Below are 23764 nucleotides of genomic sequence, written 5' to 3'. Positions count from 1 at the left end.
ATCAGGCTCCACCCACTCCATGCAGCACTCCGCAAATGCGTCCCCTGGTTGGGGGATTAAGTCCCCTTAAATCCTGTGGGTCCCTGGGGGCCAACTAGCCCACAAGGTACCTCTGGTAGGCACCACAGAGCTGCGTTGCAGAGTGGTATAAAAACGGGGCGTGGCCTTGGGTCACCTCATTTCAACACAGCTCCCTGGTGCATACTGGAGGTACTTGGGGGGTCGGCCCTCAGTGTTGGGGACTGTGGGGGGACCCCCAATGCCCCCACAGTCCCTGCCAGTCCCCTTCTGGAAAAGCAATCTGCTTTGGATTTTGGAAGTGAGAGCATGAAACCTGCTCTTGCTTCCAAAATCCAAACCAGAATTTTCTATGACAGGGCGGGAGCTGCACAGCTCCTGTCCTGCCATAGCAAACAGCAGGGTCCATGGGTGGGCACCACGGAACACTGCAGTAGCTGGCCCTGGGGGTGGTGGTCCCTAGTGCCATCAAGGGCTCCAGGAGGGGGACTGCGTGGCCCCCCTCGCTGCAAGTGCAAAGCCCAGGGAAGGTGGTGGTCCCCTGGGTGTTTGGGGGGGCTCGAGCCCCCCACACAGGTTTATTTTTAAAAAAAGAGCCCCATGTATGTGGTGGTGCCTATGGCAGCATGGGGGAGATTGGGATCCTCCCATTCATTTTATTCACAGCCCTGGGGAGGTGGCAGTCCCCAGGGCAGAGTCAGGAGGATTGGGACCCCATACACATTTTTTTCACAGCCCCGGGGAGGTGGCGGTCCCGGTGCTGCTAATTAATTGGCTGTGCCCTCAAGACCTGGCTCACACAGGGGCTTTTTGAAAATGAAGCAAGGGAGTCTGCGCTTCATTTTTTTTTCTAATTTCAGCGGGATTCGCGACCCCATCGCGATTTCTGCCAAAACAATTTTAGAAATACTTGATTTGGCCCTGGATGTAATTGTGACACCCCCGAGCAGGCCTAGGGGGTCAGAGTGTTTCTACCCTGCCCCCTTTTATTCTTTTTTAACCTCTTCTTTGTGTTTTCTTCTGAGTCGGTAGAACCGAGTCACAAGATGGCTGCCATCACTTCCTGGTTTGGAGTGTTGGCAGCCAATCAGAGTGAAGCTCGTGCCCGGGAGGGTTTGAGAACCCACCACTTCCACAGATATCAAAACATTTTTTTTCTTATTTTTCAGGAACTTCTGAAAGGATTTACACCATTTAAAAAATAAGGTCACTTTCTGAACCAAGGGCTACCTTTTTGCCAAATTTAGTGTAATTCCGCTCAGCAGTTCGGGCTTTTGCTTTGTCTAAAGTTTCATATGGAGTCCAGATATCAAACCCATTCTTTTTCTAATTTCTCAGGAACTTTTGAACGTATTTACACCACGAAGGTTGCTTTCTGGACCAAGACCTACCTTTTTACCAAATTTGCTGTCATTCCTCTCAGCAGTTCACGTTGTAGCTTTGTCTAAAGTTTCGTAGGGAAATTAACTTTGAAAAAAGCATTTTAGGATCCCACTTTTTTTTCTCGGCCCCCACTTGGCAAATCCCCCCCGAAACTTTCAAGACAGGAGCTGACCGATTGGGCCCCACTAGTTTTGAAAAAGTCGCAAAGACGCCAAAGTCATTGGGAAAACAAAAAATGCTTTTCCTATGGGAACTAGGTCCTAACTAAAGAAATGTAACTGTGACAGTGCAGACTATGCAGTTGGCAGGATAGATACATTCACAAGAAAATGTGATTACCTTTATAATAGGCATACAATGGAAAAGAGAATTTGCCAGGATTTACTCCCTTAAATGTGGATAGATCTGAGGTCAGCTTGGTGGATGAAGGGCCTACTACTTCAATGCCAAACTCGGATTTTCCCGGGGAGATGCAAATCTATCAGATGGAAACAAGAAGAAGGGGCCCTAGTGAAAATTGATACCCCACCACCAGACAGAGGAAAAGGCGCACAAAGGGTAACAGGAGGAGGACGAGGTTCCAGAGGCAAAATATCTTAAGGATGAAAGTGGACAATAACCTAGTATTTAATTTATCACAAAAACAACTGAATTGTAAACATCTACATTTATTGAATGAAGGCTTGACATTCTGTCCCCTGTCAAAAAGGACTTAGCAACTGCTAGGATAGACCTATACAAATTCTTGAGAAAACTTAAACATAACCCTAGTATATAACATATTTGAAAGAATGAACCTCTTTGGAGATGGACTCAGAGGACATGCCTTCAGAAGGAGACATTGAAAACATATCCAGCTCACAGTGTGAAGCAATGGGGATAGAAACAGAAGGATCAAATACTAACAAATGAAACACCAAATCAAAGTTTTGTCCACAGCTCCCTCCAGGGAATAAGATAGACATCTTCCAAGAAATACCAGTGGAGGGGCTGCAAAGGATTCACATGGAAGGTTCTAAAAAGAGAAAAAGAAAATCCTACAACATGACCAAAAAGAATTGGTGGTCAATTACCTATTTTCAGAACGATCAGAAAGCATCATCATAAAAGCCTTGAATAAACGTGGCAACCTCGTAATTCTGGTCAAAGATCAATATATTTCAGAAGCCAACGGACAACTGAGAAACAAAGAACATTAGCACAAATTGCAAAAAAGACCCTACATTGGTTGCCATAAAAAAGAATAGTTAGATGATGACGAATACAATTAGTTAAAAATTTGCCATCCTGTAACACCTACAATCTATTTCTCACCCAAGGTTCGCAAAGACAAAAGTAACCCACTGAGAGGCTAATTATAAGCTCAATTGGAGCTTCTCTGACAAACACTTCAAGATTTATAGATCTTTTCTTGTTTCCAAGGGTAGCAACACTGCCATCTTATCTCAGAGAATCTCAAGATGTCCTTAATCGGATTGAGAACATACCCTGGAAATCAAGCTACTGCATGGCTACAGTTGATGTTGTATCTTTATTCACCAATATCCAACACCCAGATGGGATATAAGTCTGCAAATATTTTATGAAATGCAGATCACTGTCCGTCAAAAGAGGTTCAAAAGAAGTTCACTACGTTCGGATTATGGAGAAGTCATCAACATGGACTGTCTATTTCATAAATTTTTATATTGGTCTACAAATGTACGTAATGTTTATGTTCACAACACATGTGTTTACGGAGTTGAGGGAAACTTTTTGAAAGGGTTTATTAGCACTGTTAGCACTTTAAATGATGATAGGTAATGTGATTTGGTAGTGGTGGGGAAGCACGTGATGCTTTACACCAATGACCATAGAGGTGGGGCGGAAAACATCAATTTAAATCTGGGAGAATTAGCATGGTAGCGTAAAATAAACAACAAGCGCGTACGAGGAGGTTGATGTGTTGCGAGTTTTACATCAGGTATGCCCAGGGGTTGGAGGTGGTGATAAACTTGATATAGGGAAGTAGTGTAGTTTTTTGGGGGGGTTGTGTTGGTTGGGCAAGGGTGGTCTGAGGTTTACAGGGGTTTGATTTTCAATGGGTTCGTTTTTTGAGGTTGTGTGGGTTTAAGTACATTGTTTTCATAAATCAGGATGAAGGGTTTAAAGCCTGGGGTTTGATTGAGGAGCACACAATATGATTGGTATTTTTTAGTTGATGCCTGGATTTATGTCACAGGGGCACAGGATTCTGATTAACTGGAATTTGAAGTTCAAATTGTTTTGCACTAAATAGGAAGGGGAAATGAGTTAGTTAATATTTTTATTCTATGAGGTGGAGTACATGCAACATGACTGAAACATATATTTCTACAACTTATAGATATTCCTGACAGAGGTTTTCCAACTGAAATGCATTGAGTAGGATGTAAATCGAATCTTGCGGAGGACTTGAAATTCTCTATATGTTCATGCACAGGTCTGGATGGGCAAAACATTGAACCATTAAATGCTGAAAAATCAACGAATTTCATATCTTTTGACGTGATGGATAAAAAGTTGAAAAATGAGGACATACAATGAGAAACTAAAAGTGAATATAATGTGATTACTATGGTGGATGAGTATTACTTTGGAATACCAATGCGCATACGGCTGTGCAACCCGCGTGACCTGCTAAACCAGCGGAAAACTATTTTTGAATGGATATATGTCTCCAACACAATGTGTTTTCATTTAACAACAAATGTTTCCTGCAAAATCAGGGCACAGACACTGGGACATCATTTGCACCAACCTATGCAAATATTGCCATGGGTTAGTGGGAAGCAGAGTTGGTGGGGAACAACACAAACAAGCCATAAAATGGACCAAATCAGGTCTGTTATATCGATTACTTATTTCTGATATGGGAAGGAGAGAAAGAGGATTTTGAGAGATTGATTGGATCCTTAGATGAGAACCCATCAAACCTGAAATTTACTTACGAAATCAACAATACAGAGATAACTTATCTGGATATTAATGTGCATGTAAAGTATGAAAAGCTGTGCACAAAGATTCATAGAAAAAGCACTGGCAGCAATATCATCCTCCATGATAACAGCAGACATCCATGCGCCCTAAAGTGGAGTGTGGCATATGGGGAATTTCTCCCAGCAAGGAAGAATTGACCAGAGATAGAATAATTTGAGGTATAAATAAAGAAAATGTACCAATGTTTTGATAACAGAGGATATCCAAAAAAGGTGTTGGAGGATGCAATAAAAAGAGTCCACAAGAAGAAGAGGGAAGAATTATAATGGTCTAAGCACAAAGTACAACTGATAAAGATGGTGAGAAACCAGTAAGATATATAATGGGTTACAATACATCCCAACAAGAGATAAGAGAACTCCTCAAAGGAAATTGGCAGACCCTGAAAATGACTGAGACTTTGAAAGACCTACTTCCATAGCATCCCATGATTATGTAGAAAAATACCTCCTCCTTAGGAGACAGGTTAACAAGCAGTTACATGCAACCAAATTCTGCGACAACAAAAATCTACACAGATCGATGGCTAAAACAAGGATGCGCACTGGCGCCCTTGCTCTTTAATCTCTATACCGCCGACCTTGGTAAAACAAACCCCAAAGCCAACTTGCTATCTCTGAAAATTGGGTCAGCTAGACTATTTCTAATGCAGGTTGCTGATGACATGGTGCTAATAGACCACACTAAAATGGGCATGCATCGAACATTGGACGAACTAAACACTTATAACAATGAAAATGATTTAATAGCAAATGCAGGAAAAACGAAGGTAGTTATTTTCAGGAAGTATGTAAATAAACTTAAACAACAATGGAGAATGAGCAATTTTAAATTAGCAACAACAACCAAATACAACTACTTGGGTATATGGATTTTGAGTAATGGGAAGTCTGCAGCATATACTGCATCCATCGAAGTAAAGGCCATGGCTGTGGCATATGCCCTAAGCAAATTGAACTTCACACTAAGCAGCCAGACAACCGAACCTATTAGAAAGGTTTTAAGAGCTAAGCTACCTCCCTTCAATCACACATGGTCAACTTGCATTTCCTGCGGCACCAATTACCAGAACGTGCCAACTGTCTAGCGCTCAAACAGATTTTTCACATACCCAGTCATGCCCGGAACGCCTTGGTACGACTCGAATTCGGATTAAATAAACAATGTTACAAACACCGGAAATCGATTGGTCGATACTATCGAGGGGTTTGCGCTGCACGCCCGAATACAATGAAGGCTACTCTAAAGGGAAATGTTTGTGAAAGGTAGATGACATGAAGGAATTAGAGTCATCCAGTTGTGACATCAGGCTACTAGCCAGTTCCTTCCATGATAAACAGAGATACAGCCATACCTTGACTCTGCCTTAAACAAGATAGTTTTAAAGTAAATTCTGGTAGTCAGGTTGACGGTATTGCCAATAAATGATATCAACTCCCGCTGGAAAACATCACAGGCAGTTACCACTTGTAGACTGTGCCATCAGTTTGAGGAATCTATGGCTCACTATGTCTGCATATGCCACTATTTGGATTATGCACGTTGCACATTATTGAAACCTCTGTTTTTAAAATATTGTGTACGTACCTGCACAGAGGCCATGATATTTCTCTTCAACTTAGAGACTCCAATGGAACTGGCCAGAGTAGCGAGATTTGCACATCAAGTGAAAGAACTTTTAAAGTAAAGACTCAAACAATGACTAAAGGTAGATTTTAGTTTTAATCGATTGCTACTCACTGCTACCTTTTACTCATTATTCAGTACTGTGACTACTAGATTTATTTAATGAAATGACCATGTTTTAGATATAAAAATAAAAGATTTGTCAAAGGAAATGAGTATGTATTACCATGATTGAAGAAAGCAATCAGGTGGAGAGATTCCAGCCCAGTCTCTCTTGTAACAATTTTAAATAATTCAAACAATAAAATTCATTCATTCAAGTTAAAATTACGAATACTTGAGCACATAAGAGCCATAAAAAAGAAGGACTACACATACTCTATGGCATAGCATCTATGGGAGGCACATGACGGGAACATTAGCAATTTGCATTTTTATGGCATCCAAAGTTCTTAAAAGAAACCCAGAGGAGGTAGCCGAGAACAGGATCTGTGGAGAAGACAATTAAGATGGATTATAAAGATGGGAATGGAGCAACCATAGAGACTGAATGCAGATTAAGTGCTACATGCGCACCTTTAAAATATTTTATTATTATGTTTTTGTTAATTTTACATGCTTTTCATGATGTTCAAAATATGTAATAGAAATAAGGAGTAGCTTCTGTGAAAAGTATTTTAGTCTCAAAATGTGCCTTCACATACAAAGCACAAGATGTGAATTGGATTTCGATTCAAAATCAAGTTGAATGCTGAGGACCCTAGATCGGATGAAATATAATTATCTTAAGGGCTAAAAGTACACTAAATTAGAACAATGTAAAGTTCAGGGCTTACCAACGGATGAATGCATTTGATCATTTTACAAAGTATCATGTTTGTTTTTTGAGTTTGGTCCTTAGAGATGCATCGAAAAAGGTCCCTTATTTAAAACTATTCTCCAAGTTTTAACAATCTGAGTATTAAATAATCAATTGTATCTTTTTATTATTTATCAATTGAAAGTGTGATTTGACTTGAAGCTCGGACACTTTATTAAATTAACATAGAAAGTACGATTTTGAAAGTGATGTGCATATGGGTACTTGATTCATATAAATGTTTTGGCGCAAGCCATAGATAATAGATTTAGAATATTAGCACATTTTGCATACATTGGAGTGTTAATTTGGATATGTGAAAGAAATAAGACAACATGGAATTTGTGTATTAGCACTTGCACTTTCCTGGTCAAATTTAAATTTTAAAATGTTTAATTGGGAGATTTCAAGAAATTCAGTCAATTAAGAACATCAGCGAATGTTTGCACTAATTGTAGATTCAGTTTACAAAAAGTAAAAAACTGAAACACAATAGAAATACGAATATTTAACAACAAGCGAAGTTTGCACAATTGTTTAAAATGTGATAGGTAATGTTTAACCAGCACCACAAAACTCACTTGCACTCTCCTCATTGATTGAGAGTCAAGAAAAAGCTGATCTTGACCAAGAATTCATCAAATTACCAATTTTTAATGTGGTTCGTAGTATTAATTGGTACTATAATGAGCACTTTCAATTTTCATTTGAGATTCTAGAACAAATAAAGTTTGCACTATTACACTATTACCCATTATGTGATACTTGCACCTGACAAGTGCAGCTAAAATCACTTATGCTTTATAATGGTTGAGAGTCTATTAGACGTAGAATTTACAGTACTTAAATAATAATATACCTGGTGCTAAAAAGGATTACAGATACACGGAAACACATTATGTCATGTAAAGAAACACAAAGAATGTGAGTGAAGGCACCGGAGTACTTACATAGAAAATGGTACCACAGAGTTAAAATCAGCGAATCACAAATTTATATGATGAATTGAGAAATTGAAAGTAAAATGCGCTATGATGAATGAGAAATTCAACCTGCTTATTTTCCCATTGTTTATCCTTTTGGAGAAGAGGGAATGGAACTGAACAGTGTATTGCGAATGCACTGACACTGCAACAGAAAGTGTTAGATTTGAGAAAGCCTGTGCCCATGAAGCAACCTGCCATTGCTCTCAAAATGGTAGAATCTGTCAAAGATTATACCTTGCATGAGTAAAAATTGAAGTTTTCTGAAACTTTACTTCACAGATAATTACATATAACATATTATGATCTCTCTTACATGTCATGTTGCAAAAGTTTTTAAATCTCACAAAGTAACACATATAATCCATGACCCTGTGGAAGGCAAGGCCGAAACGCATTTATTTTCGTATGGTCCTATTTGTTTATTAAAATAACTAATAAATGAAATGTTAAACGGATGGAGCTGTGCCACTTGAATGAGGACGGAGATCGGGAACAGAGTTTCTTAAGTATATATATATATATATATATATATATATATATATATATATATATATATATATATATACATATATATATATATATATATATATATATATATATATATATATATATATAGTCATAACGGCACCGCTCCGCCAACGTGCAGTTAATTTCCCGCCTGTGCGGGTGAATTAATCAGTGGTTGTGGCCGTGACAAGACCAGCTCATCATAAGCACAGCTCCACCATGACTCATGACAAGCTGGTCTCGTCACGAGCACCGCGGCACCCCTCAACCCCGCACTGTGGACCCCGCACTGTGGAGGAATTACCCCCGCAGGGAAGTGGTTAAGCCGTACTTGAGTGACCAGTTGCTTCAACAAGCCTTTATTGATGCGGGCAGAACAGCTTTCCATTCATTAAGCAACAGCTGACTAATGCCAGCCTGACGCGTTTCATGTTCTCTCTTCCCCAGAGGCTGAAAAAAGTCAGAAGAGTGCATGACTGCCCTTTATTCTTCATTCGGCACTATCGTACATCACCATTTGGCTGCTCTGTATGAGACGGTATGTAGCCTTATGGGAAATGCAGTTCCGATATGAGTCCAAAATGGATGCACTCTCATTTACTTGTGCAAGCCCCTCAGCGAGCCACGGAAAACATGCCAGTCTTCAATCCAAAACCAAAGCCCCACAAAGCAAAACCCAGCAGTTGCTGAGTTCTGTGGCCTCCTTCACCACAGGTTGGTGCTGGCTTAGCGGCAGGACTGCTGCTGCATAGATTCAGCTCAGGAAGGTTATCCCTCAGTTCAAGCCACACTCGAATCAACAGTTGCTTTAATAAGACTTTATTAGTATGGACAGAACAGCTTTCCATTCATTAAGCAACAGCTGACTAATACCAGCCTGACGTATTTTGAGTTCTCTCTTCCTTAGAGGCTGAAAAAAGTCAGAAGAGTGCATGACGGTCCTTTATTCCTCGTTCGGCACTATCGTACGCCCCCAGTGGGCTGCTCTATATGAGACGGTATGTAGCCTTATGGGAAATGCAGTTCTGATAGGAGTCCACAATGGATGCACTCTCATTCACTTGCGCAAGCCCCTCAGTGAGCCATGGAAAACATGCTGGTCCCCAATCCAAAACCGATGCTCCATGAAGCAAAACCCAGCAGTTGACGAGTTCCATGGCCCCCTTCACCACGGGGTGGTGCTGGCTTAGCGGCAGGACGGCCGCTGCATAGATTTAGCTCAGGAAGGTTGCCTCTCAGTTTAAACCACACTCGAGTCACCAGTTGCCTCAACAAGCCTTTATTGGTACGGGCAGAACAGCTTTCTATTCATTGGGCAACCGCTGACTAATACCATCCTGACTTGTTTCAAGTTCTCTCTTCCTCAGAGGCTGAAAAAAGTCAGAAGAGTGCATGACGGTCCCTTAATCTTCTTTCGGCATTATTGTACGCCCCCATTGGGCTGCTCTGCATGAGATGGTACCTAGCCTTATGGGAAATGCAATTCCGATCTGAGTCCACAATGGATGCACTCTCATTCACGGAGCCCATATTGTGAAGTGTGCTTGTCCTGTCCCTCTACCGCTCCAGCTGCTAAACTCCACTGGATGTGCAATAAACATCCAGTGATGCACTGCTGTGTTATGTTTTACCTAATTTTTGTATGAATATGTGGAAGAATGTAGAGACAATGATTCACCTCATGTCAATGATGCTATCTAATGGGATGCCAGTCACAGAATGCTACATAGCCTATTGTGCTTCTGGTGCCGTAAACACTGCAATAGGGACACACGCATTAGTCACTTTCTTGTCCGGACATGTACTGAATCACGCCCAGAGCCTCAGAGCGTTTACGTTCCGATATCCGCCCCACATAGCTACCTGTCGCAGGCATACTCGCTGTTGGTGTGTAGGTCAGAGGTCTAGTTGTCAACATGTCACGGCCACTCCCTGAGGGCAGGTTTGCACACACACCACAACCATTCGGCACATGTGTCACAGGCCATGTAACTACGCAAATATAATGGATCAACAACGTCACATCCTTTATTTCCGGTGGTGACTGGATGGTGGATGCTCCACGGGTCTGCAGGATCGGCGGTGTCTCTCTCTCTCACTTCCCTATCTTTACTCTCTCACTCTCTTTCTTCCGTTTCTTCTATCTGTCTCACTCTCTCTCCCTTTCTCACTCCCTTTCTTTCCACCCCTCTCTTTTTCTCTCTGGCTTTTTTTTCCTTCTCCATTTCGCTGAGTCTCACTCCTTTGATAAGCGCATTACACACGTTCTTATTTTGTGCTTTTTTTTCCAGGCATTGTCGTCGACATTGATGGACCCGACAGGAGTCTTCCGCCTTGTTGTTTTGTGTTGAGATTGTTAAATTTCAATAAAGTTTTTGGTTGTTACTTAAGTGCTGTGTGACTCTTTCTCATTCTTATTACTATTATTTGGTGGTGTCCACAATGGTGGTAAATCCTGGGGCAATTATTGTGGCAATACTGGTTATGTCTGCAGTTTGCACCAGATTCTGAATAGTGTGTTGTATTTATCTCAACTTTAGTTGCATTAAATGGCTGATAATGAGATGCAGAGTAGGCGTTCCCATGAAAAAACACACAAGATGCACCTTTGCACTGTGGGAGTGGGTGCATTTTCAGTGTACACACAAAATCAATGAATAAATCTCATTGTATTTACATTGATTGAGAATAGTGGGTCAGGTGCTGGATCTGGATGGGATACACTGCCCAGTTTGTTTATTTTTCTGTACATGAAAAAAACAGATCACAAATTTCACAACGAACGGCAAAAACTGTGATGCAAAACAAATTCTGGCGATAAGCTATGTTAGCACCAGGGATTTTACACCTGCTTTCTACTGGTGTTAAGCAGGATGACTACCAGCAGCATGAAAGGGAACACAGCCAAGAGCCACACCGGAACACCCACAGGCGCCTTAGAGTCAATGAGCATGATACAAGGATACCCATGAGGGCCACAACACTCATCGCGACAACCTCAGGACCACCAACGCCCCCTGAACCCTCATCTGAGTAAGTGTGTCTGTGTGGTCATTGTGTTAGCATGATGGGCACAGGCCCTACAACATCACAGTGTGCTCTCTTCAGCGGACGTTACCATGTCACCTCAACGTTGGCAGTGAGCCTGGACATGTAGCTACGCATGCATCCTCCTGCATGCACAAGCAGTATGTGCTAGTCCGGTGTACACAGGTCAGCGCAGGGATGTGCCTATCCGGCAAGTGGCACGGGGTGTCTCGGACATGTCCATGTGCAGGTGACCTAAAGGATCTGGCCATCTGTGAGCAAGGGCATCCGCCCGAAATGCGCCAGATTTGTAAGCTCTGTAACAAATAAAAACGTACCTGTGCCTGATTTCTGGGATTCGCGTTGTCTCTGTTCGCCTGCCGGGAAGTGCAGGGACGGCTTGTTCTTTACTTTATATATATAAATATATATATATATATATATATATATATATATATATATATATATATATATATATATATATATATATATATATATATATATATATATTGTGGGCAGCCCGTATACCCACGAGGAGTCTTCAATCACCGGATTGTTCTCTTGGCCGAACAGACGTCATCACACGAGGTGGGAGCTGAAGGGAAACCAAGGGAGCCCCAGACTGACATTTTTCCGCGAGGCTCCATACATATTTGCCGCGCCTTCACCCTAAACTCTGACCCCCTATTCACGCAGCATCCACTTGAGCGCAATGCTGGCTGGGACATGAAGTCCCATTATGCACTACATTTTCTCTTTCAACATCATGTGACTAGGGGTGTAACTTACCTTCCAATGAGGGCAAGCCAGGACACTTTAAAGGCGGGGGTGGAGCATCATCACGGAAGCAGCAGCATCTGAGGAAGGTTATTTTACCGAAATGCATCATGCTATGCTGTGTCCATTAAACGGCTCCTGAACGTTTCTCTGTGTGGCCTCTTTCCATTTCCTACTGGAGGGGTCTGCTTTTTCATTTCATTTGCGTGCAAGCCAGAGGCACGCAAGAGGCTCCGCTCCATCAAATGACAGAGGAATGCTGGCACCTGCTGTTCATCGGCATTTCTTCAACTGTTCGAGGTATCGAAAAAACCTCTGTCCACCTCCAATGTGCATAAAGCTATGGTCCACTGCCAGCGGCAGCCCTTATACCCACGAGGAGTCTTCAATCACCGGATTGTTCTCTTGGCCGAACAGACGTCATCACACGAGGTGGGAGCTGAAGGGAAACCAAGGGAGCCCCAGACTGACATTTTTCCGCGAGGCTCCATACATATTTGCCGCGCCTTCACCCTAAACTCTGACCCCCTATTCACGCAGCATCCACTTGGGCGCAATGCTGGCTGGGACATGAAGTCCCATTATGGACTACATTTTCTCTTTCAACATCATGTGACTAGAGGTGTAAACTTACCTTCCAATAAGGGCAAGCCAGGACACTTTAAAGGCGGGGGTGGAGCATCATCACGGAAGCAGCAGCATCTGAGGAAGGTTATTTTACCGAAATGCATCATGCTATGCTGTGTCCATTAAACGGCTCCTGAACGTTTCCCTGTGTGGCGTCTTTCCTTTTCCTACTGGAGGGGTCTGCTTTTTCATTTCATTTTCGTGCAAGCCAGAGGCACGCAAGAGGCTCCGCTCCATCAAGTGACAGAGGAATGCTGGCACCTGCTGTTCATCGGCATTTCTTCAACTGTTCGAGGTATCGAAAAAACCTCTGTCCACCTCCAATGTGCATGAAGCTATGGTCCACTGCCAGCGGCAGCCCGTATACCCACGAGGAGTCTTCAATCACCGGATTGTTCTCTTGGCCGAACAGACGTCATCACACGAGGTGGGAGCTGAAGGGAAACCAAGGGAGCCCCAGACTGACATTTTTCCGCGAGGCTCCATACATATTTGCCGCGCCTTCACCCTAAACTCTGACCCCCTATTCACGCAGCATCCACTTGGGCGCAATGCTGGCTGGGACATGAAGTCCCATTATGGACTACATTTTCTCTTTCAACATCATGTGACTAGGGGTGTAACTTACCTTCCAATGAGGGCAAGCCAGGACACTTTAAAGGCGGGGGTGGAGCATCATCACGGAAGCAGCAGCATCTGAGGAAGGTTATTTTACCGAAATGCATCATGCTATGCTGTGTCCATTAAACGGCTCCTGAACGTTTCCCTGTGTGGCCTCTTTCCTTTTCCTACTGGAGGGGTCTGCTTTTTCATTTCATTTGCGTGCAAGCCAGAGGCACGCAAGAGGCTCCACTCCATCAAGTGACAGAGGAATGCTGGCACCTGCTGTTCATCGGCATTTCTTCAACTGTTCGAGGTATCGAAAAAACCTCTGTCCACCTCCAATGTGCATGAACTATGGTCCACTGCCAGCGGCAGCCCGTATACCCACGATGAGTCTTCAATCACCGGATTGTTCTTTTGGCCGAACAGACGTCATCACACGAGGTGGGAGCTGAAGGGAAACCAAGGGAGCCCCAGACTGACATTTTTCCGCGAGGCTCCATACATATTTGCCGTGCCTTCACCCTAAACTCTGACCCCCTATTCACGCAGCATCCACTTGGGCGTAATGCTGGCTGGGACATAAAGTCCCATTATGCACTACATTTTCTCTTTCAACATCATGTGACTAGGGGTGTAACTTACCTTCCAATGAGGGCAAGCCAGGACACTTTAAAGGTGGGGGTGGAGCATCATCACGGAAGCAGCAGCATCTGAGGAAGGTTATTTTACCGAAATGCATCATGCTATGCTGTGTCCATTAAACGGCTCCTGAACGTTTCCCTGAGTGGCCTCTTTCCTTTTCCTACTGGAGGGGTCTGCTTTTTCATATATATATATATATATATATATATATATACAACACGAACAGATGGCGTGCTTCTGCCGCTTGCACGGCGGGCGCTCGACAGGATCGCCGATCCTTCAAATAAGTTTAGAAAACTGGTATGGTCCTATATGTAGAAACCAGAGTCGAGGCCCAAATTGAGTTTTAAGTGCTCAAGGTTTAATTGGCAAAAATAAACAGCCCCAACGCGTTTCGAGGTAAGCCTACCTCTTGGTCACGGGTGGAGTAACATCATTTCACCATACTTTTAAAGTAAACACCCAGATGCATTCTGTCATGCATCACGTGCTCATAGACAATGAAGAGATACTGCAATCGGGCTACAATGTATCATTGAGTTTGTTTACACAGTCATTTCAGTTGTTAATTTAAAATAAACATTGGCTTTGTGGCTACATATCCAGGCATCTAATTAACATCGTGTGTCACATTTATCTCATGAAAAAATAAATGTCAGAAAATTATACATATGCTTGTTCTGCATAAGTCGTTACAAAGAAAATCTCCGCCCAAGTGGGCTTTTTACATATCCAGGCATCTAATTAACATTGTGTGTCACATTTATCTCATGAAAAAATAAATGTCAGAAAATTATACATATGCTTGTTCTGCATAAGTTGTTACAAAGAAAATCTCCGCCCAAGTGGGCTTTTAACCACCACAAAAATGTTCAAAATGCCGAGTCTTAATTCTGCCCAAGTGGGCGTGCCATCCTTTCCTGCAAGAAACCAAACAAACCAAATTCAGCCTGTGTATTCTCATCATGTATGTGCAAATAACTGTAACAAGTGCTATTAAAATCAACTTTCTTTAAAAGATTCTACATTGCTCAAAAGACGCGACAGAGATTACTTGATTCCTTAAAATTACTCATACAGGTGTACTGCTAGTTCTTCCCCAAGGTTGTGCCCAATCGGTTGAATGGTGTTATATTTAATTATATATTTGGACTCAAGTTTCCGTAACTCTAGCCATCTGTTTCCACCTCTCTCTTTATTTTCCACACAGTCTAGCACTGTAAATGTCAGCAGATTGGCGGTCGCCAGTAGGTAGTTATAGTTAGGATTTTTTTCAATGTTAAATCTCAAAATTCTATTTGGAATAACTTTGGCACCGGTTGACGAATCTGCCTGAAAATTTCATGAAAATGGCCTCGTCAAGCTCCGGTCCTTCCCTGAAAGTTTGGGGGGGATACAATAAGCGGGGGCCGAGATAAAAGGGGGGTCCCAAAACGCGTTTTCCCCATGTTAATTTCCATAGGGCGGTCGATTTCACTTTTAGCCCGAACGGCTGAATGGATTTACACCAAACTTGGCAAAATTGTAGGGACTGGTAGCCCGATGTGCCTTTGCTATGTCTCAAGATATGTGCTCCAGTGGATTTTGAGTAATTTAGGTTCAAAAAAATATATATATCTATAGCAGCGCACCGGTGCGCGCACCAGGGAGCGCTCCGGGCGCGTGACGCGAGGTGCGCATGGAAAGCTGATTGGCTCTCGGGTGTCTGTAAATATTCCAAACAGTCCAGAGCGGTCGCCATCTTGTGTCTCGGTAAAATCGAGACATAAGAGGTGGCTAAAACAAAGTGGGAACTGACCATAAGGCGTCAGGGATAGACCCCTTTGACCCCCTAGGTTTGATGTGGGGGCTATAAAAGGGCCCCGCGGGGCATTTAAAATATTTTTTTTTTTTCGTTTTGCGCGGGGGAAGCGCCCGGTACGCGCACCAGGTAGCGCACCGGAGAGCGTAAAATGAGGGAAAAAGATGACAGAGTTTTTAAAAAATGAAGTTTTTATTTAGAAATTGGAGGTAGTTCTGAAAAGAACTTTTTTTTTTCTTCTTTTTGTTGTTTTATATTTTTTTTGTGTTTTTGGAACTTTTTGAACTTTTTTTGGCTTTTCAAAACAGTTTTATATTTTTTTTTGTATTTTTTAGGGGGAGAAACAAAAAAAGGGAATTGAAACTGGCTCAACTGGAGCAAAAAAACAAAAAACCCAAAAAATTATTTCTTTTTGGGGCACTTGTGATTATCACCTGCAAGGACGATGAGCTTAACACTTTGTTCCCCATAGGAGATAAGCTTGCCACAAGCAGTACAAGTAATTTTAAAATCAGCAAATCTCGGCTGAATGCAAGGCATCACCTCAGATGTTTCTGGTTGCGAGGAAGTGGGTTGGTTTCTTTGGGAGGGGGTCCTTGATGACTGGGGGAGGTTACTGGCCAGTTCCCGGAACTCTGCACGAGAGTAGTTGTTTGGATGCTTTCTTGTCATGTGCCGAATCATGGTATAGTTACCAAAAGAATATTTCTTGTTTGGGTTGCCCCGTGAAAGTTCATCATTGCAGATGAGGCAAGTCACCTTGGGAGCATTCACCTTTTTTTTCCCCTCTGGAATTGAAAAAAACTGCCAAACAATGTGTGGTTTGGGTTTGTAAGGTGTATTTTCTTCTGGCAGTCATCTTCTTCTCCCCTCCTCCTCTTCCTCTTCCTCCTCCTCCTCCTCCTGTTCTTGACCACCAATATAATTTGGAGCTGGTCCTCTTGGTGGTGGTGGTGGTGGTGGTGGGGCAGATGCACCAGCTGATGCTACTACTGAAGCCATTATTTGGAGCAAAAAAGTAGAGAGAGCAACAAACAGGTCTTCCTCAGTCAAAGGACAAAGTCAGAATAAGGAAAAAAGGTGGGGTCTTTCATCATTTAGAAAAAAAAACTGTCCTGAACCAATGAGAAGTGTTATTTTCAGGTCACAAGACCAGGGGCTTCATCATTATGAAACTAAAACTGTTATGAACCAATGAAAAGTGTTATTTTCTGCTCACATGACCCGACGCGCTTACGCTACGCGCACGGGGGCGCGCAGCGTAAGCGCGTCGGAAGTTTACGTTGTGCGATCGTATTCGCTCGAGTACTTCCGGGTGCGCTTACGCCGTGCGTATCACGCGGTCGCGGCTACGCGATACGTCACGATCATGTTTTCGTTTGCGATATTGGCGCTCATGAGACGCTCCCCGGAGCGCGCCCGGGGGCGCTTTTCAGAAATACGCTTTTCCGGGCGCACTCCGGGGCGCGCTCTGGGAGCGCTCCCCCCAAAAATTAAAAAAAAAAAATGGGATAATTGTAGAGACAGGTAGCCCTATTCTGAAGTGGTTTGTAAAAAAATTAACTTTATAAAAATATGTATTGTGCTACATTGGGCTTAATATATGTTAGAGCCAAAATGTAGCCCAAATGTAGCCCAAAGTAGCCCAATGTAGCCCAAAGATGGCCACCAGAGATCAAAAATTGTAAATGTAGCCCAATATTCAACTAGATGTAGCCCAACTGTAGCCCAATGACAGAATGTACCAGAGTGTTAAAAAGAACAACTAGAGTGCTAACAGTCTTATTTATAAAGTGAAACTTATAGTTAGGAATTAGCATTAAAAAAACCTTTGAAATTCACTGAAAAAAACCATAGGTTTCACACCAGTTATAGTTAGGAATTAGCATTTAAAAAACCTATTAAATTCACTGAAAAAACCATAGGTTTCACACCAGTTATAGTTAGCTGGACATTTTACTGATATAAAACCATTGAAATTCCCACGTTATAGTTAGTCGGACTCACTATAACTTGCGCGTGCAATGCACTGCTGATGACATCACATATTACATCACTCATGACATGGTCAGTGACATCACTCATGACATCACTGATGACACCATCCAGTGAATATGTGTCTTTCTGAAAAATAAATATTAGTGAGTTATGTTTAAATATTTAAATACATATATTAGTGTTTCACTTTGTGTATAAGTGGCTACATGTGTTGATAAGTAGCTACATGCTTATGTATATGGGTTATTTGATATTTTTAGTAGTATCAGTATGAGTGTCTATATGGTTTGGTGGAGGTATTACTTAGCACATAGATGCATGAGTGACTGACTCTTTGTATGTGTTTTGAAGACAGCATATGTACAGGACTGTATGGGTGGATGAGTGTCTATATGTGTTTGTTAGTGAGTGAATGACTGTCTCACTAGTGTCTTTATCAGTAACTACATATGTTTTAATCTAGTATATATGAATATTGATGTATATAAGTGAGTATATGTGAGAGTAAGAGATTGTAAGATTTCCTGTTTAAATAAGTATGTGTTTCTATAAGTGATTGTTTAAGAGAATAAATATGTGTAATTTTCAGTAGAAGTAAGGTGGAAGTGTGTGTATAACTCTATATTCAAATAAATGGTTGTTCAATAGTTTATTTGCACGTGTGAATATGTGTGTGAGTAACTTTTGGATGAATGTCGGTGTGTAACAGGATGTATAGGTGTATCTCTTCATATGATGAGTGAGTATATGTATGAGTGACTATATAGAACTGTTGGTGAATGAGTGGATGTGTATATAGATAGTGGAAGTACAGAATTGCTTGTTGTAACTGATATAGGTATGTCCATTTTTTAAAAATTTCAGTTTCTATTTTTGAATATGTGTCTCAAGGGTTACTTTACACTGAGAGGAGGTCTGTGACTGTGTCACAAGGATGGTGTCATCAGTGATGTCATGAGTGATGTCACTGACCATGTCATGAGTGATGTAATATGTGATGTCATCAGCAGTGCATTGCACGCGCAAGTTATAGTGAGTCCGACTAACTATAACGTGGGAATTTCAATGGTTTTATATCAGTAAAATTTCCAGCTAACTATAACTGGTGTGAAACCTATGGTTTTTTCAGTGAATTTAATAGGTTTTTTAAATGCTAATTCCTAACTATAACTGGTGTGAAACCTATGGTTTTTTTCAGTGAATATATATATATATATATATATATATATATATATATATATATATATACATATATATCTATATTCACTGAAAAAAACATAGGTTATAGACCATATATAGTTAGGAATTAGCATTTACAAAACCTTGAAAATTCACTGAAAAAACCATGAGTTATAGACCATATATAGTTAGGAATTAGCATTTACAAAACCTTATTTTACTCACACAAAACCATTGAAATTTCATATATAGTTAGTTGCACTAACTATATATCGCGCACCCACAATCCACTGCTGATCATGTCACATATTACATCATTCATGACATGATCAGTGACATCACTGATGACATCACTGATGACATCATTGATAACATCTCAAATGACATCACTGATGACATCACTGATGACAACATCCAGTGACTGTATGTTTCTGAAAAGTCAAAATATGTCTTACATATTGAAGAATGAGTGGATGTATAAGTGTCTGGATGAAGGATTTAGTAGGTGCATGACTGACTGTATGAGTGAGTGATTAAATGTGTCTCACTGAGTGCATGGGTTAGTGACTAAACTGTCTTAATTTGTGCATCATTATATCTGTTGTTCTGTAAACTGCTGCATGTGTTGATCAGTAGCTTTATGATTAAGTATATGGGTTATTGATTGGTTGAAAAATAATGGTTTTAGGAGGGTCAAGGGGACTATATTTATAGACCATCCAAACTCAAATACCCCTAATCAAGCTACAACGAACAGAAAGAGTTGGAGGGTCTGTAGACCAATAAAGCCGAGCCTATACGGTCCTGTTAAAGAGACCACACTTTTGGATTGCACTCAAACAGACCAAGTGGTCACATGACACAGGTATATGATTGATATCCTATCAGCCCACCCTCTTGGCGGAGCCTCGTCATGTAGGACGTCTATCCAGGATGGTGAGTCTGAGCCCTGATGAATTGGCCAGACAACACACACTACTGGTTCATATAATGGAAGTGTCCATGCCACAAAGTGGTGCTGAAAAAGTGCAGTGCAAACAGAAAAAGAGTGAAGTGAGTAATGTTAAAATGACGGTCGAGGCAAAAAGAACTTTTTTTTATTGATATTCACCCGGACGTCAGATTAAAAAGAGATGTAGGACAGTGTGAAAAAATCACTGTTTACTTTGCTGTGTTGTGGATTAGGCCAACATGTTTCTGCCAATAGGTGAAAACTACACCGGCATTCTTTAGGGCCACATACATACGATATTGCTACTGCAAAGGTACACTCAGATAATTTTGTGTAAAGTGAAAAAATTAATTAACAAGACAGACCAATTTAGTTGTTCACGGGCTGTCAAAAAACTACTGGAGTGGTCAACTGGACCATCCTACCGTATCCTCACGAACCAGTAGTTGATAGAGGATGTAATCCTGTAAAATAAAGACAAAAAGACAACAACTATTGTTTGTTCTTAAAACATAATGAACTTGATTTCATTTAGAGTAAACCACAGTCACTGCTGAACATAATTTTTCAAAAAAGTCAAAAAAGACTTACCCAGCAATAGAGGTGAGGCTTGACTCCCACATATTGCTGGGTAAGTCTTTTTTGACTTTTTTGAAAAATTATGTTCAGCAATGACTGTGGTTTACTCTAAATGAAATCTTTATTTTGATTGGCAGTTCTATTATGGACTAGCCCAGCTGAGTCTTCTTAATGGTCCTCTCAACGTGACAAGTTCATTATGTTTTAAGAACAAACAATAGTTGTTGTCTTTTTGTCTTTATTTTACAGGATTACATCCTCTATCAACTACTGGTTCGTGAGGATACGGTAGGATGGTCCAGTTGACCACTCCAGTAGTTTTTTGACAGCCCGTGAACAACTAAATTGGTCTGTCTTGTTAATTAATTTTTTCACTTTACACAAAATTATCTGAGTGTACCTTTGCAGTAGCAATATCGTATGTATGTGGCCCTGAAGAATGCCGGTGTAGTTTTCACCTATTGGCAGAAACATGTTGGCCTAATCCACAACACAGCAAAGTAAACAGTGATTTTTTCACACTGTCCTACATCTCTTTTTAATCTGACGTCCGGGTGAATATCAATAAAAAAAATTCTTTTTGCCTCGACCGTCATTTTAACATTACTCACTTCACTCTTTTTCTGTTTGCACTGCACTTTTTCAGCACCACTTTGTGGCATGGACACTTCCATTATATGAACCAGTAGTGTGTGTTGTCTGGCCAATTCATCAGGGCTCAGACTCACCATCCTGGTTAGACGTCCTACATGACGAGGCTCCGCCAAGAGGGTGGGCTGATAGGATATCAATCATATACCTGTGTCATGTGACCACTTGGTCTGTTTGAGTGCAATCCAAAAGTGTGGTCTCTTTAACAGGACCGTATAGGCTCGGCTTTATTGGTCTACAGACCCTCCAACTCTTTCTGTTCGTTATTGATTGGTTGCCCAAGTATTTGTATGGGAGAGTGAGTGTGTGTGTGGGTGGCTGTGAGGTGTGTGACTATGTTCATAGATGTGTGAGCAGTTGATTCACTAGATGTATGGGTTCAAAAGTGCATGTGGAAACAGCTGTATGGGCGGTTGACTGTGTGCATTAGTGTATTAGTGAGTGAATGGATATCTCAGTGCTACATGTCAAAGTAAGTACATATGTAAAACACAGTACATGTGAGAGTTGACATATATAAATAACTGTGCATAAGAGCCAGTGAATGTGTGAGTGGCTGTATGGATCATTGTGAACTTGTATCAGGGATTGTATAACAGAGTAAATATGTGTTAGTATATGTTTGAATAAGTAAGGTGTGTATAACTGTATAGTTGAGGAAATGGAAGTGTGATTGATTCTTTGCATGACTGACTAGGTGTGTGAGTAACTTCATGGATGAGTGACAGTCTGTGAGTGTCTATTTACTCTGAGTGTATCTAAGATTATATTACAGTCTGAAGAGGTTCACCGTATTATCACATGAATGATGCCATTAGTGATGTGATCAGTAATGTCAAATGAGATGTCAACAGTGATGTCATCAGTGATGTCATTTGAGATGTCATCAGTGATGTCATCACTGATGTTATCAGTGATGTCACTGATCATGTCATGAATGATGTAATATGTGACATGATCAGCAGTGGATTGCGGGTGCGCGATATATAGTTAGTGCAACTAACTATATATGAAATTTCAATGGTTTTGTGTGAGTAAAATAAGGTTTTGTAAATTCTAATTCCTAACTATATATGGTCTATAACCCATGGTTTCTTCAGTGAATTTTCAAGGTTTTGTAAATGCTAATTCCTAACTATATATGGTCTATAACCTATGGTTTTTTCAGTGAATTTCAATGTTTTTTTAATAGCAAATATCAAAAGCTTTAAAATGTCAAGTACGTGGTAGGTAAAAACATTTTCGTTTTTTAAAGATGGCTCTGGGCAACCATGGAACTTGGACGCTTGACTGCTAGGGCATGGGCCCCATTCCCAAAAGAGTCCCCTCAGCCTTGAAGATTCTACAACAGTCACCGGGACCCCCGACTCCCGTAGACTTCCGGTGGGGAGCGACTGCCATGATTGCTCGCGGAATGGCCATGACGTAGCCATGGGATGGTGGTGCTCTCATGCTGACGCCAGCTTCTGTCTGAAACATCCAGAAACACTGTAGACTACCAATTCGATCAGTTCCGGTGGAGCCCCAACGTGACCCGGTAGAGAAGAACTTGCCCTCCCCTCTTTGACTGATGGTTCTTGTTGCCTGTCCCCTCTGTTGTCATCTAACGGAACCTTTTTGGATTGCCGAGTGAGAAAAAAAAAGGTGGGGGTTTCATCATTTGGGAAAAAAAAATGTTTCAATCCAATGAAAAGTGTTATTTTTAGGTCATATGATCAAGCCTTCCATCATTAGGAAACCAAAAGTAAAACGAACCAATGAAAAGTTCTATAAACAAGTCACATGACCTGTTATGCGGCTTTGGGCTATAAAAAGCCTACAAAATCCGTTGGCCTGTGAGGCGGCGTCAGTAGCGGACCGATGTGCGAATAGAGAATGGGGCCCAAGCCCTAGCAGGCAAATGTCTGAGTTCAAATGTGTCCCAGGGCCATTTTAGTGGACCAGGCCCAAATCCGAAGAGCCGGCCGCCATTTCAAGAGTCCTGTGGCAGCCTCCTATCGCTGCACCGCAAGAGTGGGCGCAACTCAGCTGAATGGCGGATGAGCACAGTGCCGCAAAAGCGGGCGCTAAACAGCTGAATGGCGACTGAAACGCTTTGAGATGGATGTTGCAGCAGGCTGCCATGTAAATAGTTGTTTACATTTTTTTTTTAACGTGTTTACTTTGTTGGAGCGTTGTATATATTTATAAGTTATTCAAGTGTTATAATCCTACTACTTTGTTGGAGTGCTATATATTTTTAATGTGACACATAATTGTGAAGACTTTGATGTACAAAACGGCATCCCTGGAATCTTCCGCTTCAGGCTCGGTCCCACACACCCTTACAGTGAGAATCCCCTCCCCAATCACAATACAGGATTGTTATCAGATAGTAGGAACGCGTGTGGTGTGACGGATCTCATGGGGTGGGGGCCTTGATCTACTGTAACTCCTTTGAAGAGGGGTGATTCTTTACAGTTGGGGCCATAAACTACATCCGCCGGGCTAGGTGATAGCCTGGGACCGGCCTGGACAATCAGACACAG

Source organism: Lissotriton vulgaris, chromosome 3_1, assembly GCF_964263255.1.
Source record: "Lissotriton vulgaris chromosome 3_1, aLisVul1.2, whole genome shotgun sequence".
NCBI classification, from domain to species: domain Eukaryota; kingdom Metazoa; phylum Chordata; class Amphibia; order Caudata; family Salamandridae; genus Lissotriton; species Lissotriton vulgaris.
The sequence above is the reverse complement of the archived record's forward strand: the minus strand, read 5'-3'. Positions refer to the sequence as shown.